The sequence below is a fragment of the Bos indicus x Bos taurus genome, chromosome X (genome assembly GCF_003369695.1).
Source record: "Bos indicus x Bos taurus breed Angus x Brahman F1 hybrid chromosome X, Bos_hybrid_MaternalHap_v2.0, whole genome shotgun sequence".
Lineage (NCBI taxonomy): Eukaryota > Metazoa > Chordata > Mammalia > Artiodactyla > Bovidae > Bos > Bos indicus x Bos taurus.
The window spans coordinates 113,503,531-113,511,586 of NC_040105.1; the positions used below are offsets into that span (position 1 = coordinate 113,503,531).

The 8,056-nt window shown below is 40.5% G+C and overlaps 1 long non-coding RNA gene across 1 annotated transcript; it reads right to left on the minus strand.

The window, feature by feature from the left end:
* Positions 1–1,351: 1,351 nt before the first annotated feature.
* On the minus strand, positions 1,352–7,192 carry LOC113887331. The gene is made up of 2 exons (XR_003509706.1): positions 6,993–7,192; positions 1,352–2,043 (listed from the first exon to the last, which is right to left on the minus strand). It is a non-coding gene; the product is annotated as an uncharacterized LOC113887331 (long non-coding RNA).
* Between the last annotated feature and the right edge of the window lie 864 nt (positions 7,193–8,056).

Below are 8,056 nucleotides of genomic sequence, written 5' to 3' on the forward strand. Positions count from 1 at the left end.
TTAAAGAACCATCACAGGTAAAAGAGAGATTCTCAAGGATGTAGAAACTACACTGGAATGAATTAAAATGAAAGGGCAACGTATTGGAATTTATGGGATGCATCTAAATCAGTGTTGAGGGAAAATTATAGCATTTAATGCTTAGATTAAGAAAGAAGAAAGACCTCAATCAATAATCTGTGCTTCCACGTTAACATAGAAAAAGAAGGAAAACTATACCCAAAGCAATCTGCAAACAAACACACCAAAAACAGAAAAGAAAAAATTGAAATCAAAAATAAAAAAAATAATGGGAAAAAAAACTGGTTCATTGAAAAGATCAACAAAATTGATAAAACTCTAGCCAGATAAACAAAATCAAAAAAGAGAAGACAAATGACTAGTATCAGAAATGAAATACTGACTATCACTACAATTCTACAAGCCCTACACTAAAGATGTTGGAAGGATAAAAAGGAAACACTAAGAAAAAAATCTATGTACTGTACATAAATTCAAGAACTTAAGTGGAATTTTAAAATTACTCAAAATCCAGAAACTACTCAACTCACCCCTGATGAAATGTATAACCTTTATAGTACCACAACTATTAGAGAACGGATATCACCTTTTAAAATTTTCTAAAAAGAAAATCTTTAGAACCTCAGAAATATCAAACAGCTCAAGCAGAAATTGTCAGAACCAACTTTATCAGAACTCTGAAAAACTGCCAAAACTTAGCAGCAACTAAGCTACCAAGATTGTGAGCTCCAATGGGTAAGGGTTACTTGTCATACTCTGTGGTCCTGGTGTCCACCATGGGCCTTGGCACTCAGTGGGAGATCAGAAAGTGTTCACTAAATAATGTCTTTCTCGCGGCTCCTGCAATCTGGTTGGATCAACTTTATTTGACCCCCAATACATTTAACCGGACAAGGTGATGGCACCCCACTCCAGTACTCTTTCCTGGAAAATCCCATGGACAGAGGAGCCTGGTAGGCTGCAGTCCACAGGGTCGCTAAGAGTCGGACACGACTGAACGACTTCACTTTCACTTTTCACTTTCATGCATTGGAGAAGGAAATGGCAACCCACTCCGGTGTTCTTGCCTGGAGAATCTCAGGGACAGGGGAGCCTGGTGGGCTTCCATCTATAGGGCCACACAGAGTCGGACACGACTGAAGCAACTTAGCAGCAGCATCAGTACATTTAACAGGTCTAACGTGACCATAAACACAAACAGGAGCGGTGACACAAGTATATCTCTGCAAACATCTGTGGGAGAGGTGCCTGACACTTACATAGCCAACAGAGACAGAACTATTTTAGCCCATGGGTAGCTTTAAAAAAATTCCTTTTTTTTTTTTTTTTCATGAAAATCTGATCACTGCTGTGAAAGAACAAAATGATGGCAAGAAAGAGCTCCTCACAGAATGACAAGCTGAGCCTGTGTCCTCCAAGTGCTGGGAGAACCAAAGTGGCATTTAGGAGGAAATGACCAACCAGGCACAATAGGAAGGCTATTTAGGTTTGGAGGAGTACAGTATTCTGTGACTTCCAGAAGTATAAAACCCAGTCCTTTCCTGAAATACCCTCTGGCACACTCAAGACACAGAGACCTGCCTCTTCTAACGGGATAAACGTTCTGGCCCTTCCCTTATAGTGTGTGTGTCAGATGTCAGCACACAGGAAACAAGTGTTGCACAGTGCAAGTTCCAGGCCTAGCCTTCCTGTCACTATTATCCAAAAGGGAGTGTATGAAACGAGCAGTTATAATTCTGTTCACTTTTGCTTAAGTCAAAAGGACCTGAGACTGTGTTTGGTTAGCAAATCCACCCTTCTAGCAACAGAGAGGTCAAGACAGTAAGGTGATAGATACCTAAGCACAAAAATAGGCCTAAGACCAAAATTCCGATGCAAATGAATGGTGCACATGACCACAGGTTAGAGAGTCCATAATACACAGTGAGGATGCTCAGCTGGTGTTTTCAGCTCCTCATCAAGACTTCATGCTTTCCTGGGTTTGGGGCCATGATGTCGAGCAGTCACTGGATGGAGTTTGATCTGAAAGCATAAAGAGAACACAGGTGAACTGAAAGTGTGTCTTATTGAAACAACTTGATCTCAAAATGAGCAAAGGATTGTTCTTAGATGGGAGTTTAAATGGTGCCCTTCTTTTGAGGTATTCATAAGTACATCGCAAACTGAGAACATTTAAGCTTTTCTCATATCCAGTGAGGATAGTATATAAGAAAACAGATCCAAATCCCACTCCCAAGAGGAACTGAGGAACATGAGACAGCCCAGGTGTGATCCTGTCACTCTGCTGCTTAATTCTCTACCATCCATAAAATAAAAGCTTCCCAGGTGGCGCCAGTGGAAACAAACCTGCCTGCCAATGCCAGAGACATAAGAGATGCAGGTTTGATCCCTGGGTTGGGAAGATCTCCTGGAGAAGGAAATGGCAACCCACTCCAGTATTCTTGCCTGGAGAATCCCATGGACAGAGGACCCTGGAGGACTACAGTCCATAGGGTCGCAAAGAGTGTGACATGACTGAAGTGACTTAGCATGTAAAATAAGGCCCACACCCCTTCCTCTGATATTCAGGGTCCCTTGAATTGGACAGAAACCCCCATATATTCTCTATTTACACTATGATCCCTTTTATTGTTTCCCATGTTGGAAGACTTCTGTTTCACTGCAGGAAATAGGGCTGAATATTTTTTGTTGGGTTGTAATCTGTGTGACAAGTTAGCCACAGGTAGCAGTGATTTCTGGCTGGTTATTTAGGAAGTTTTTCAAGTGCTAGCTTCCTCTCGTCCTTATTTCTGCATCTGGGCTCAAGAGAGGAGAAAACCTGACAAACTGTACTTCAGCTAGGTAATCAAGGTCAATATCAATGGTGATAAATCATGTTGATAGAATGTGCCCTTGATATGATGTCATAAGAATGGCACTTTGTCTCTCTGGTCTTCCTCCCCAAAACTCTTTACCCAGTTTAATCCTTTGGACTAACACTTATTTTTACGATGACTGGATGTTGATTTTTATTAGATATTTTTCTGTATTGATGTAGGTCTGATTTTTCTCAATCTGTTACTGTAATAAGCCAATCCTGGGCTTATACATTCCCAGATCCATCCCTCATTCCTCCTTGCTCTGTTCTAGATTATACAGGGGCCGACTCCAGCAGGCTGCAATCAAACTAGCCAACAGTTGGCTGCCATTTTGGCTCAGCTAACCAGAAACACCAGCAAGAGATTAGAAGCCTGGAAGACAGAGCAGTCAAACATTTTTTCCTTCCTCTGCATCAGGTGGCTTGTCCTTCAATGGTTCCATATTCTTCATGGCTCCAGCCATTCAACCATGAGGTTGACCCATCATGGCTCTGAATCCTGTTGAATCTAACACCCAGGTTCCAGTAACACTGTCTCCTTTCCTTGTCCTTCCATCCTAGGGATGAGTGATTTACTCGTGTTGCTAATAATGGGGTTTCCCAATTCTCTCCTGCTTGGCTTCCTACCACTTTTGTAACCAACCCCTTGCATTAAGTTCCCTCCATGGTAAATATTTACAGTGGTTTCTGTTTTCCTGGACAATCCTTGACTGTTACATGCACCCAATTATAATGACTGAATTTATTAAATTATAATAAATTATAATTTAAACTCCTTTGCATTCCTGGCGTAAACCCAGTTCTGTCACCAGAAGTTAAATGTTTGTCTCTTCTGTAATTAATAATAATAATAATAAAACAAAATACCCTGGGCTCTGAAACTTTCCCCAAATAATGTATCTTTCATCATCATCTTCACAGTCTTCTCAAAAATAATTTTCACACTCACTAGTTTTTGGGCATATATGGAAAAATTCCAACAGCATAAGTAATAAAGTGATTTAGTAAACTTGTAAAAAATAATTCAAGCAATATCAGATCAGATTAGTTCAGTTCAGTCGCTCAGTCATGTCCAACTCTTTGTGACCCCATGAACTGCAGCTCACCAGGCCTCCCTGTCCATCACCAACTCCCGGAGTTCGATCAGACTCATGTCCATCGAGTCAGTGATGCCATCCAGCCATCTCATCCTCTGTCGTCCCCTTCTCCTCCCCCCAATCCCTCCCAGCATCAGAGTCTTTTCCAATGAGTCAACTCTTCACATGAGGTGGCCAAAGTACTGGAGTTTCAGCTTTAGCATCATTCCTTCAAGCAATATACATGGAGTTAAATAGCATGGCTTGTGCAACAGAGGCAAAATGGTGCTCAAAGGCAAATATATAGCCTTAAATAGATGTATTAGAAAATAAGAGCTATTTAAATCACCCAAGAAATTCAAGAAGCTAGGTAATGAACATCATATGAAACCTTAAGTAAGAGAAGGTAGGAAATAATGAAGATAAGTATAGAAATAACACATGTACACCCATGGCTGATTCATGTTGATATATGGCAAAAACAACTACAATATTGTAAAGTAATTACTCTCCAATGAAAATAAATTAATTAATTAAAAAATAAAAATAAAATGCAATACAAAAAAAAGAGAAAGCAGCAAGGCCAAAAAACAAATGCCAATTACTTGAAAATATTTATGAACAGACTTTTAAAAAAAAAAATATGAGCAGATACTAAAGAAAAAAATAACATGTAAACAATATAAGTTAAAACTGTATAAACTATAGATGCCAAAGATATTTAAATGATGTAAAAAGCACAGCAACTATGCTTATATGATTCCCTCAAGAGAAGCAAATGGTGGACAAGGAAAAGTTTCTACATGTAAAGTATTTATGGTAATAAACTAAAACTGAATGAGAAACTTTGCAAATTACCCCTCTGCAACCCCCAACGGGTAAAAGAAGGAGAGGATCATCAGTGACTGCCAACTCAGCACAAAGGACAAGAAACATTATGTTCTTCTTAATGGAAGTACATGCCATCACCTAGGTAGCAGTCTTGTAAATAAACAAGTTAATCAAACTTCTACCTGTAACTACCAATCTAGAGAACTGCTGAGGGGCCAAACGTGTTAAATGACACCAAACTGTTTCATTCAACACAGTCTATATTATGGAAAACTTGAAAAATAAAAAACCTGCTTTTTTCACAACAAAAGCTACAAGAAAAAAACATGATGCAGGGGAAACCTATTGATTAAAAAAGACTCAAGGAACATAAAAAAAAAAAAATCACAATATATAGACGGTATTTGTGATCCAAACAAACTAAAAAAAAAAATTAATGTATAAGGTAAATGTGAAAAATTACTAGATATTTGCTCTTGTTAAAACATTTAAATTTTTAGGAATGATCATTGTTTTGGGTTTATGTTTTATAAAAGATTCCTTGTCTTTTAGAAATGCATGCTGACATACTTAGAGATGAATCATCCTGTTGTCTTGGACTACCTTCACATTAGTCCATTGGCAGAGATGTGGGGAGGGTGAGGGTACATTGGAACCAGACCGGCCATGTACTGCAGATGATTGATGCTAACTGCCAAGTATATAGTGTGCCTTATACCATTCTCTACTGCTGTATGTGTTTTACAGTATCTGTTATAATAATAAAGTTTTATTATAAATATCATGCAATTAAATTTGAAATTCTGGGTGAAATGGACAATTTTTTTTAAAAAGACCAAATCAGTCCATAAAGAAACAGGAAACTTTAAACAATACAAACTTTAATTGTAGTCAACACCCAAGCTACCTTCAAATGTTCCAAGACAGGCAGTTTGGGTGGGCAGTTCTACCAATGGTCAGGGAAAACTAATCTCCATTTTATGTAAACTCTTCTAAAGCACATACAAAAAAACTGGGAAATTAGTTAACTTATTCTCCCAGACCAGCTCTCCTTGACTATAAAACCAGATGAGTACTCCCACTCCTACCATGCAAAGAACACTTGAGAAAATTTCACCCACACAGTAGCAAATATTCTAAGCAAACTAATAGCATATTCAATATAGCAGTGGATTACATGAACAGACAGGTTATGGCTAAAGAATGAACGTATGATTCAAACTAGAAAATAGCTCAAGTATAATTCTGCACAGTAACAAGTTAGGGAAAATCATTGAAGCATGTCAGTGGATGTGGAGAAAGCCTCTGAAATCAATTCAACATGAGTACGACTTTTAATAAATTGAGATTAGAAAGGAACTTCCATTTCCTAATATCTACAGCAAACATACTTACATGTGAAATGTTTGATGCATTCCCATTAAAGACAGGAACACATCAAAGATGCATGCTCTCCCTTGTACAATGCAAAAATTCTCTGGAACAGAGAGTTAGGACTGTGCATGTCAAAGGAAATGAGAAGTATGAATATTGAAAAAGATAATATTTTGTGACAATATGGTCATCCACATAGGGAATTCAAAGAAACCGATACATGGAATACTCAAATTAATAAAACGAGAAAAAACTTTGTATGGAAGATTACTACAGTAAAACCAAGAGCCTTGCCACATACACAAAGCACTATTTAGAAGATGTAATTTAAAAATGCCCCATTTGCAACACAAATCCAAAAATTACCTAAGAAGGCTAACAAAATATATAAAATCTTAATAGAGACTACAACACAAATTTATAGATAGATATCGAAGAAGGCAATGGCACCTTACTCCAGTACTCTTGCCTGGAAAATCCCATGGACAAAGGAGCCTGGTAGGCTGCAGTCCATGGGGTCACGAAGAGTCAGACACAACTGAGCGACTTCACTTTCACTTTTCACTTTCATGCATTGGAGAAGGAAATGGCAACCCACTCCAGTGTTCTTGCCTGGAGAATCCCAGGGACGGGGGAGCCTGGTGGGCTGCCATCTATGGGGTCGCACAGAGTCGGACACGACTGAAGCGACTTAGCAGCAGCATGGGGAAAAAAGTCTCAAATAAATAGTCTCAAATAAAAAGTCTCTAGCAGTATACCATATTCATTTATGGGGGAAAACTGTTATAAAGGTTTCAAGTCTGCTTAAATTATTTACAGATTTAGTGCTTTACCTGTAGCTCTCAAGATGGTGGTGAAGTGTAGGCTGCTGTCTCTGTTCCCAAAATCTACCCTGGCAAACTAAAGAAGAGAAAATGAAGCAAATGAGAAGTACAATATCGACCACAAAAGCTAAATAACAAAACATGAGAAGCCTCTGGAGAAGACTGAATTCTGTGCTGAACAGGATAATAAAATAAAATGCAGGAGGAGAGACTGGGGGAGTTTCTGGGGTTAACAGTGTGAGAGATTCCTGCGCCGCCATCACAGGGCTAACAGCTGCCAGACCCTTTGAGCTCTGTCCTGTCCCTCAGGCCCATCCTGCAGCCCAACACACAGGGCTCTTCACACCTGCTCGCCTCCCAGATGAAGAACTGAGGCCGTGGGCCTTGGGCATCTTCCGAGGACCACGTGCTAGTGAGGGCCAGGGTGGGCTCCGAGCCCTGGTCTCAATTTCTCTGGAGCTCCCACCCTTCCCGCCCCGCCCAGGCTGCGGCCCAACCTTCTGACCTCTCACGCCTTCCTCTCTCAGTGCTACACGATGCCTCTGAGGTGAGAAAAAGCAGGCCTGCGGAAGGAAGGGGTCAAGGAGAATCAGAAGCACTGTGGGGCTGCTCTGGGGTTTGCTGAGAACTGACTGGCGTCTCTGTCCAGTCCCAGCGCCTCCCACGTGAGGGCAGCGCCCTGTCCCTGCTGCTGCCATGGGGCCTCCTGCCCAACTGAACCTGCCAGTCTGACCAGCTCCTCGCTGCTGCCCCTTCTGAAGGCTGCACAGGAGGATCTCCTGTCCTTCTCTACACAGAGCTTTCCAACTCCCTGCAGAAGTCCTCTGGCTGTCCCAGCCCTCACTCCAGAACCCCTCCAGAACTCCAGAACAGTTCCTTGGCTTTGGATAGTAACCTTTAGACACCTGGTAATCCTTCTGGGCAACTTCAACACATTCTCCAAATGTTTTCTTGTTGGGTGTGTGAGTACTCTGATGTGCCACATAATCAGCAGGTTCTTTGGATATAAACCTGAAGTTAAAGAGAGGGATTTTTAAAAACCCCTGACATTTCCAGCCAGATTTTAATGGGGT